Source organism: Bidens hawaiensis, unplaced genomic scaffold (genome assembly GCF_021521415.1).
Source record: "Bidens hawaiensis isolate Kalapana, Puna unplaced genomic scaffold, B.hawaiensis_p1.1 tig00034755_1, whole genome shotgun sequence".
Taxonomy (NCBI): Eukaryota; Viridiplantae; Streptophyta; class Magnoliopsida; order Asterales; family Asteraceae; genus Bidens; species Bidens hawaiensis.
Window position 1 is genome coordinate 47,898 of NW_027496043.1, and position 11,685 is coordinate 59,582.

Consider the following 11,685-nt stretch of genomic DNA (forward strand, 5'->3'; position numbering starts at 1 on the left):
TGACATACCTTCAATCCGGGAGCAGGGCTTAGATCTATAAATGTGGTTTTTAGTTTAGAGTCTTGATGGCAAACTTGCTGCGACCGATAAATAGTTACTATTATTCATAATTAGTACATGTATTCATAATTTCCTTGTGCATGTCAAATTCAATTCCAAAGAAATTTAACACTAAATAAACTTTTCTGATTATTTTATGATGCTGGTAACAAATTCCACATTTACCATTTGACCAAATATGTTACTTGTCTCATAAAGCCAGATCAATTATCCCTTGAATGCCTCCACTCTTTATATGCAATTTCGAAAAAAAAACAAAAAAAAAAAAAACAGGCACACGCCCAACGATCAAAACTTGTCGCCCTTAAAAAGGAAACACATTAGGCCCGCCCGGCCTAACCAGACGTACCCATAGGTCGATGTTACACAATTTATACCAAATCGTTTGAAATTGCTTCTTTACCAGATATCAATTGAATAAGATGATCCAAAACTCTAGATATCTTTTTTTTTGTTCAAATGATTGGATATATAATATTTGCAAAATTAGCTTCACATTAGTTGTTAATATGAGAAAAAAAGGTGTCAAACAATGACTTAGTCGTGATCAATCTAGTCGACAATGCCCTTAAACTATACATGGCATGTGCAAAACTCCATCAACCACGAGTATTGAGAGGCCAAAATATGAAACTCTGGCTTTCATGTTGTTGATAACAATGTTGTCTGTTTTGAAGTTTGCGAATAATAGAAGGGAGACAACAAGTTTTAGGTACTCGATTCCTAAAACAATCACAATCCCATTATAATTATAATATTTAATATTAGATATGAAGCATGATGGTGGAAATTTGTAAGAAAATGGTTGCACGTACCTATGGCAAACTCTTCAGCGATATCAAACCGTTTCGTTTAATCCAATTGAGTCTATGTTCAATTTTCTAAATGTACCACCCTTTTCTCATTAAAAGATATAAAACAATAATTCAACTTTATATAGATAATACTATCAAAAGGCTACCATAGTTCTTTGAGATTTTCGTTGTGAATGAACTCGTAAACAAGGATATCACTCCCTTGTTCTTGACAAAATCAATAAAATTTCACTATGTTTCAATGGTGTGTTCTTGATAGAAGACCTACCTTCATTAAATCATTTATATAAATTGATACAAAAGCATTACATTTAATTGGAATCTTTTATTTTAATAGTTTATATCTTTTATTATGTTATATATACGTTTATTTTCATTTGTCTAGTATCAATAGGGTTACATGGTTATTTAGCTCTTTAGTTTTTTGTATTAAGTATGAATTTATAAGAATTTTGTTCTAGGAACCTTTTGTTATCGTCTTTAGTTATCATAAAGTGCCTTGAGCCAATAATCGCATGCCCGCGCGTTGCTGCAGCTTCGTTCAAGTTAAGCTTTCACCTACGCATCCAAATCTTTATCCTTTAAAAATATTAATCGAAATCTCTATTAAAAAAACCCAATTACAATCCATCAAAAAGGCAAAAGTATTAAACTTAATATGCAATTGTCTATTATCTTGCACCAAATTTGCTTACATTATGGCTTACATTATGAGCTACCTTAAGATGCTGCATTGCTGAATCATGAACTGGTAAGTTACATTTATTTTAAAAGGCGGTAGTAAGGGTAAGACACTTAAAATGGTTCTTTTACGATGTTGGTTTAAGTCGGGTGAAGCAAGGGGAAAAAAAAGAAATAAATAGAGAGAGAAGAAAGTTAGTTTTTAATTTTGACCTATTAAAGGTAGTAAGATAGCAATAATCAACCATCAAAACAAATATACGAATCATCAAGTAATAAGTTTAATTTATTGTAGAAACAGGTAGTAAGTGTGAAATAGTAAAAATGGTTAGTTTAGGTAACTGCGTACATTATTCATAGAAAGCAATTGACATCATATAGCCAGTGCATTATGTACTCCTTATTAATAGACAAAATAGATACCGGACACTTGATACAAGATTATGGATAAATATAGTTCAATCCGTGATGTTACAATTATAATACATTTACAAGTAGAAAATGAATTGAAACTAAGTCACCAGTATTCAAATCATTCTATTTATTAAATTACGGAACATGTAGCAGTGACTTGAAGTTAACTAGCATATGTGTTATGGAATGCAAGATTTATCACTAATTTAGAGCTTTTTATTTCTACGATCTGGAGTAATTCATGAGCACCCCAATTCATTTGCACCCCTAGTGGTTTTTTTGCGTTTTGTTTATTTTTCGTTTATAGTCGTTTTAGAGTTTTGAATTTAGTATTTGTTTAAGCTTTTAGTATTAGGTGTTCTAATCATATTAATCAATTACATATTTTGGTGTGTAATTTGGCTCTATATTTGAATTTGTGGTGGAATTTGATTATATTTTGTTAGCAGCAGTTGTGATATGTTGACAAACAATTGGATTCAAGTCTTATAGTAAGCAAGTGAGGATAACATGTATGAAGTAGTAGAACTATACAGGTAACATAGTTAAAGGATAAAAAGAGTATGCGTAACAAAAAGCGGATGGAATGAAAACATACCTGCTTTTGTGGTGTTGGAACCTATGACTGGAAGCTTTGGTCATAGTTATTTCGGATTTAATACATGGTTTACAACACTTAACTAATTTGTTGTTTATTATACAAGAAGACACCTAAAGTCTATACGCAAACAAAAGCACCGACAAAAGCCAAACAAGCATAGATCTAAGCATCCATACAGAAATGAGAATTATTTAATACAAACTATAGAATCTATTAATTGTCATATTTTCAGATATGTCTTTTGCTGTCACTTTCATGCAAACTGAGAATTATTTAATGGTTCCTCTGAGTGATTTCTAACATGTATGCAAGAATTAGGGGTCGCATGAAACCGAAAAAAACAAGCTAAAACATAAACCGACAATTTAGGTTTTTGTAAAAACTGAACTTACGGTTTGGTATTAGTTTTAACCAAATGTATAGTAATTAATTAGTTATTAATAAACAAAATGATTTAGGCCTATACTCATTATTTTGAGCCAAGTTCTTTTTCGGCCCAAAAATTTCAAACTCAAGCACCAAAACCGAAAACGGAAAAACCTTCAAGAATTCAAAAATCAAAGCTTTGGTCTTTAGTTCGGTTTTATCCCAAAACCAGACCGAATTGCATTTACAATTCATCATATCCATTGGTTATTTCTAATCATCACCGCCCGCTATAATGTCACTTATCAGCAAAATATTACCAAGCATTCTTGGTTACCTTGACGACTGAAGAGGTAGGTCCCAGCAGAGCCCAGTTGGACCCGCAAGACTCACCTCGAAGAGGAACGTCTGCGCAGTTGTACGCGCAAGACTCCTTACAGGGACGTTTGCGCAAAGACCAACTGGATCCGCAGGACCCACCACGCTCAGAGAGATGACGTCCTTACGCGCAGTACGCAAGCTGTTCCCGCAGGAAAAGCCTCCCAATGGTCGAAGTACTCCGCCCGTTCCCGCAGCTGCGGATACTAGCCATCAGGGAAGGCTACCCGCACTAACAGCAAGGCTACACGCACAAGGCACTAACTCTTTAATAATTCAGTTGTCACCTGAAGAAGGAATGAGCAAGGCGGGAGGGGGAATACTCCCGCCCAAAATGAGTCAGTCTGTATGCTTCTGGAAGATCTTGTCTATTTTGTCTATACCTGCCAAGGTATGGACAAAATAGACAAGATCTGACCAAAGCAGCCCATGAACCAATCACAGGGTGACAGCTCACTGACAATAGTACGAGGAGGAGCACCCTCTAGTACGAAATGTCACTATCAGCCGCTGCCTACTCTCATCGTGGCACGTGCATAGCCTGCAGTTGGTGGAAAAGGAATAGTACATAGCCGGCCTTGTCACTATCAGCCGCTACCTACCCACCAACCAGCATGGCACGTAGCCCACGGTTGGTAGAAAAGGACAGCTGGCTGTACCTGCTTGGAAACCTACCTTCGGCTATAAATACCCCAAATGGTATTATCTTATCTTATCCTATCTTATCTTATATTACCTGATATCTGCTCTAGTCATTCTCTTAATATACACTTGTATTCAAGAGCAATCTAGTCTGATTCTCACGTCGGAGGGTGGTCACAAGGAGGAACCCCCCCTTCTCAGTGACGAGCTCACGGTGTCTGTTTTGCAGGTCATCAGAAGAACCATCTTTGCCGGACATAACCCTCGTGGGAAACAGCTAGTTAACCCCCAGATTATCCGTAATCGGCCGGGTTCACCTAGTGTTTCTACCAACTAGGAAATTTTGTTCCCATATAGTACTTAATCTTGAGGCTTCTCAACTTTTCGAAAGGCCTTAAGCCTTCAAGCACTTCATATTCATTTTTTCCACTCCGAGAATCATCAAAGACATCACTCCATTCCATCTTCAAATCACAAATTCCCTTCTTTAGTTGTAAGTTCGCCTCCTTTGCGTGGAATGCATCTTTCACATTGTGCAGCCCTTCAATGGAAAGCAGACCCCGAAGATGCACTAGGTCCTTCAGGTCGGATAATCTACACTCACCAGATCCTCCAATAATGACTTTGGATAGAGTTTGTAGACCCGTCAACCCACCAAGTCCTGATGGCAACCCAGACTCTTTATCCCATCCATGCTTTTAACAAATAACTTTTGAAGTGAAGGTAGATGTCCAAGTGTTGGTAAACATGTACATCTTCTACAACCACGTAATGCTAGCTGGGTTAACCAAACAAATGAAGAATCCCCTACCCAACTAGGAAATTTTGTTAATAGATTAAATGCCCTCTTTTTTAGGTGTTGAACATGAAGGTTCATCAACCTTTTATTAGCACAATAAAAATAATATTAAAAAATTAGAAAAAAGAAATGCTAGAGTACTTTTAAATATATTCATTTTATAATCATGCAGTGTCAACCGGGTTGAATTCTTCAACCCCAAAACATTCCACAGCTTAATTCGTATCAGAAACATCAACCTTATCCCACACACTCACGCTTTGAACATTTATCGTTTAACCAATATATCTAAATGTGTCAAACGGGTTGTATAAAATGGGTTAAACTGGCCATAAACAGCTTGGCGAGTTGACTTGTTTAATTGAACGCAGGTCAACCCGAACACAACCCGCTTATTAAACTAGTTAAATATGTCATCCCAAACCTAAATTGTGGTCGAAGTAATTTTTTAGTTCCTTTTTTGTGCTTTTGAATAATCGTTTGCCGGGAAATTTGTTCATCTATCAAATAAACAAACAAACACTATTTAAGTTCGTTTACTACTCATGTTTTCTTTATGCATGAAACAGTTTTAGTACTATTTATACTTAAACAAACAAACATGAAGCAACTCAATATTTTTTATAATAGGCTTTCTTAATAAGTATGTATAGTTTTTCAAATATGGTCACTTAATTTATTAGATGTTTTCATAGGAACGAACATGAACAAAAGAGTCGGTTAGTTTATTAAAGCGATAAGGTTAAATCTACTCAATTCGCATGCAAAGTTAAATAAGAAATACTTACGGTCGATTGATGAAAGTAAGTTTTTGCTTGCAACGCTTGTGTCGTCGAGTGCAGATGACACGGCAGCTGAATACCGTGCACCCAAGATTTGATTGGCTTCCAAACCTCCCCTGAAAAAAGGAACAAATGAAAACAGTTAATTTTATTGGTTAAATCCATAACTCGAAACCGTGTTAGTAGTTGAAAATGGTCAGGTTGAGTAATGGGTCAAATAAGTTTTTGGATTGAAACAGGTTATCTTGTGTGAGGATCAAGACGGGTTGGGTCAACCCATCAACACCGGTTGACAAAATTTTGAGTTGTATTATAGTCATCACCGGTTGACAAAAATGGTTATAAATATCATTGAAATTGATTTTGGATCATAACCCGAGGTTTACTTGCAAAACTAATGAACTTTGGTGAAAAATATTAATATTAGTTATGCATTTTTTGCTAAAGCCGTCTCTCAAAGTGGCATAAGTTGGCATTAAGTTTATATGAATCCAGCATAAAATCAAGTTGATCATAAAACAGTCCGACCAAACCCACATTAGACTCGAGACCAACCCCCAAAGGCGGACCTAGCTTATAAGGAGGGGTAGCACCCGCTACCCCTCAACTTTTCCGGCGAAGTGGAAATTTTTACGTTTTATGCATTCGTTACCCCTGAAAATTATATTACGCTACCCCTCAAAAATTTTGAAAAGCCCAAAACTTTACCTTTTAAAGTTTTAAAAGCGCAAGATGATTAAAAGCCTACCATTTAATTAAAACTTAAAAGCCTAACTTAAATAATCGGGTGAAGGTAGGCATGAAACGGGTGACCAGGCGTGGAGACGCGCGTACTGCTAAACTAGGCCCGGGATGTATGAAAAACACATAACAAGGTGGTTGTATGAGTGAAACACGTTACCGGGCGCCAGTACACTCGAAATGCATTACCAAACCCCCGAAACTGGTAGCTGGGCGCCAGTACACACGAAACAGATAATTTAACGCCGGTACATGCAGCGCGTAACCAGGCTGGGGAAGTGCGAAACGCATTACCGGGCCCTATACACGCAAAACGCGAAACCGGCTACCAATAAGCGCAAAAGAGTAAAAAGATTTCTGGTAATGTATGATCAAAAAAAATTTTGTGCTACCCCTAGAATTATGTTCTAGATCCGCCACTGCCAACCCCCCTCTCTCCCAGTCCAGTCCAGTCAAGTTAACGATCTTGGTCCCGGTCTGGCAAGATATTCAAATTGGGTGGGCAAATGTATGATGATGATGTGTAGGATCTTCGGCTGATTTTGATGAAGACGAGTCTTGTAAAAGATGGGAAAGATGAAGTTCTTGAGTAAATTGATTTTCGAGAATTCGTCTAGCAAAATGTCATTGATAGTTGTAAAGATAAGCTAAAGTTGTCTATTATAAGCAATGTGACATTCATAATATGCTTATTTAGGAGGTCGAATCGGATGGTGATAGTATCGGTGTTTCTATGGCACACGCTACCGAACTAGAAACGGCTTCTAATCGGGCGATTGAAGGTTCAATTCCATCTGCTACTATTTTAATTATGGATGTTGATCATAGCAATAGAAATAATATGGAGTTGTCAATTGGTGTGCTTCTTGTTTTGTGGGCTTACGGTTGAATCAGATCCATATTTGGGCCTTTTATATTTTGGGCTTATTGTGATTAGTGATTAGTGATGTAGAGGTTTTTGGGGCTTGGGCTGTTGGAATGTTTATTGGGCTTTATGGTTGGTTTATTATTATTATTATTATTATTATTATTATTATTATTTTTTGTTAATTTTGATGATAAGCCAACAATTGAAAGAGCATGATTTTGGGATTGTGCTCTTGGTAATTATTTAGTTGTGACTTGTGAGACCCATCTTTATGAGATTTTGTTTGGTTAGTTTTTGGCTATCTGGAGTCATATGTTGGGACTTAGGTTTTTTGGGTCCTTATAAACAGTTGCAAAGTACTAGTTTAAGCAATTTTATCATGAATATTCAGCAGTGTAAAAGCATAATTATATCCTTACTTTGAAAATGATATTTATATATTTATTTATTAGACAGTGATGTGACCCACCGAGTTCAGGTAGGATGGTGTAGATGGAAAGCAGCCACAGGTATATTGTGCGACAAGAGTTTCCCGACTAAACTAAAGGGAAAATTCTATAGGGTGGCAGTTAGACCTGCAATGCTATATGGAACAGATTGTTGGGCCATCAAAAAGGCACAATTGCGGAAGATGGAGGTAGCAGAAATGAGAATGCTACGTTGGATGTGTGGGCACACAAGGCTAGACCGAATAAGAAACGTTGTGTTTCGCGAGAGATTAGGGGTGGCGAACATAGCAGACAAGATAAGAGAGTGGAGATTGAGATGGTTTGGACATGTAAAGAGAAGACAGACGACGAATCCTGTTAGATCCGTAGAAAACATTACTATAGAGGGGAGGAGGGGTAGAGGACGACCGAAATTGACTTGGGATGAGAGGATTAGGCATGATTTGATAGACCTAAACCTCTCCGAGGACATGGTTGAGGATAGGAATTCGTGGAGAAGTAGAATTAAAGTTAAGGATTTTTAGAGAGAATTGAATACCTTAGGGCTTAGACTTAACTTATTTAGTCCACATACCATAATGGTATTTCCCTTGCATATATTATTATTATTATTATTATTATTATTATTATTATTATTATTAGCTTTTATATAGCTGTTAAACTGTGATCTTATTATTAATATTATATAATAATATTAATATTAATATTAATATTATTATAATTAGTAGTAGTTTTTAAATAACTGTTAAAATTTGATTTCCTTTATTTTGCTTTATTTTCCTTTATTTTGCTTCATACGCATGTTCTTAGAGCCGAGGGTTTCTCTGGAAGCCACCTCTTTATTCCTTTGGATAGAGGTACGGTGTGCCTACATCCCACCCTCCCCAGACCCTACTTATAGCTTTGCTGTCGGTGGGATTTTACTGGGCATGATTGATTGATTGATATTGAAACTTAATTTGCATGTTCCACTTTTTATTTTATATTACAAGAAGTAACAAAAAAATAAGCAATCTAAGGGGCTGTTTGGTTCATTCAAATCTGAATGAGCCAGATCTGCATTAGCCTCTGTCCCATTCAGCAACAACATAAGTCTGAATGATTCAGAGTTCAGACCCAATTTTAACTAGTCAGATGCTATTCCGTTTGGAACCAAACAGTTTAAAGTCTGAATGAATTAGATGTTTCCATCTGAATGGTTCCATTCAGATGTAAACAAATAGCCCTTAAGTAAATTAGTACATATCAAAATAAATAATCAAACACTAAGATGAGTACATTGATATATAATTTTAACATTGCTAAGCTAGTTTGGGTGATTGACTTGTTGCTCTCGCCGAAAAACGATAACCCGGTAACACATAACTCACACAAGAAGGGCCAGATATAGTTTATTACGACTAGTTGCACGTGTATATTTTGGAGGATAACAAGTTATATTTTTGAACAATTACACTGAGGTAAAACATTTTATTTGATATTATATGGAACAAAAATATACTAGATTTGGCACTCCTTTTATTATTCTTTACCTAAGATTTGGAAGAATAAAAGAGGGTGTTACGAATTTAACGTGTGGAGGAAGAAAGCTGAATTTGTTGATAGACCCAACTACTCTTACCATAAGGCCTGGCCTGGCCTGGCCTGATCATGCATGTGGCCATGTGAGGTGGGTGAGGCTTATGTTTTGGCAGTTGTAAATATATTTACTTTTAAGGTTAAATTAAATTTTAATATTATGTATGTGCATATTCTGGATTCCAAATGTAAATTTAACACTATCTTGGTACAAAAGTAATCTCTACGCACTATGTATAGTGTATTACCCAAGAATTACTTTCTAAAATCTTAAAACTTTTATCTAAGTATTATTATATTGTCATCAAACATATATTGGTTTTCTGTTAGTGAAGTTTTATGGAAATCGGGCGTAAAGTTTAGCTATGAAAAAAAAACTTTAAATTTGTCGGTGAAACTTTATTGGCATTTCTGTAAAATTTTAATTGCGGATTAACAACAAAAATGTAGTTTGTAAATAAATGTTATATGCGTATACATGGGGTAAAGTTAAAAATGCAAATAGAAATAAAAATGAGAAGTGTAAGAAGAATTTGTGGTCACACAAAAAACCCACAAAAAATGCAAAAAAAATTTAAAAAAAAAATCATAACTCAATATATAAAAAAATAAAAAAACCAAAATGGACACCCCCCCCCCCTCATCCACGTTCCCAAGAAAAACGATGAAAAGACACAAATGAACAAACAACACAATGATAAACCAAAAAAGACACAACAGATCGCAAAATATAACACATGTAATGACAAACATATGACACAATGTTGAGTTATATAACAGAATATCAAGAAAAAAAAGACACAATCAATGATAAAAATAAACACAAAACACAATGATAAACAAAAAGACACAATTATCTTTTTCACTCAATATTGTGTCTTTTTCGAGTGTTTTTTGAAAACGAGAAATATGGTGGAAACAATTTTGTGTTTTTACATTTTCCCTTTTTATATTAAAATTTGAGTTACGATTTTTTTTTATTAATTTTTTATTATTTTTTATGGTTATAAATCCTTTTCATTTTGACCCATTTGTAAAATAACTTTAACCCACATATACATGTTTATAAAATTGTTTGATAGTGTTTCACTGTTTCCAACTTTATGGCAAGAAAATATTCTCTCTTTTAAATATATTATTTATATATACACACGCTCTTTCCTACTTCCGATTGCTTCTATAGTCATACATATCATGCATGATACATGTGGGAGGACAACATGATACTTACGTGAATGTGTTATATAATAGTTTAGTTTAATTTTTTGTAAATTATAAAACTATATTTATAATATAAAAAAACTAATGATTTTTGCAATAATTAAGTCTACTAAAGAGGAATGCTAGATTAATTAATTAGAATAAATGTGGGAGATTTACAAATTACAACTTTTCTTTTAGTGCAAAATAGAGACAATTCTATATACAGTAGTACTAAATCAAAATGGTCGGTTAGTATCTATTTACAGAAAACATTGTATATGAGCTATTATAATTTACTTAAGTTACACAATTAGTCATTTACATCAACTCAAGTTAAATAACGAGTCAATCGTTACCAATGTTAACTTAAAATGTGCACATGACCATCGACTGTTGCCACCACCTATTGATTGTCACCACTAAACCTCTTCAGCCACCACCACCACAAACATCACCACCTTCATCGCTGCATAACCTCCATCGCCTCCTATGACACCACCATCACCATCGCGACAATCACCGACCGTCTCCTACTGGCAATAAAAAAATAGAAAAGAAAAAAGAAGGGCCCAACTTGAATAACTTATTTCTTTGGACTGACACATTTTTACCCAATTTTATTTTAGTCCAAACAAATTTTAATCCTAACTAAGATGATACTTTTTAAAATAACTCAAATTAACTCAACCCCACTTCAACCTAAAACCCAACCCGAACTAACCCACCCGCCATACAAACCTTACTAAAAACCCAAACTCATCCATCAAAAGTAATGATACTAAAGATTCCCGTGAAACAAAAGGTTTTATTCCAGAATTTGCTTGAACCCACTTTTTAAACCACCCCATAACCAAGAATCACTATTAATATTAATAAGTAATTATTTAAGTTAACGAGCTTGTGATTGAGTGGTGAGGAAGAGAGTTAGTGTTAATGTGACCCAGTTCGATTCCTACTTCCATCATTTAGTTTCGGCGGTCCCAGGTGATGATAGGAGACTAGATGAGTAGGTGACGTTCAATAGTTGGATCCTTGAACTAAACGACTTTTATCTCCCCACACTATCGTGCATTCGGCACGTGTTCACGGGCATTGGCCTTAGGTGAGGGTTTTCCCCGGATCAAAAGACGAGTGTATCTCAATGTGGTGAATTTAGCAGTAGCCCATTTGAAAGATTTGCCGTCCATTCAATAATTAACTAAATAAATATTAAAATGGGGATGTTCTTCATACACCACCCCCATGGTGACTGTCGTATAGACTACGCATGACTGACAAATGTACAGAGTGGACACAGAAAACAACTTT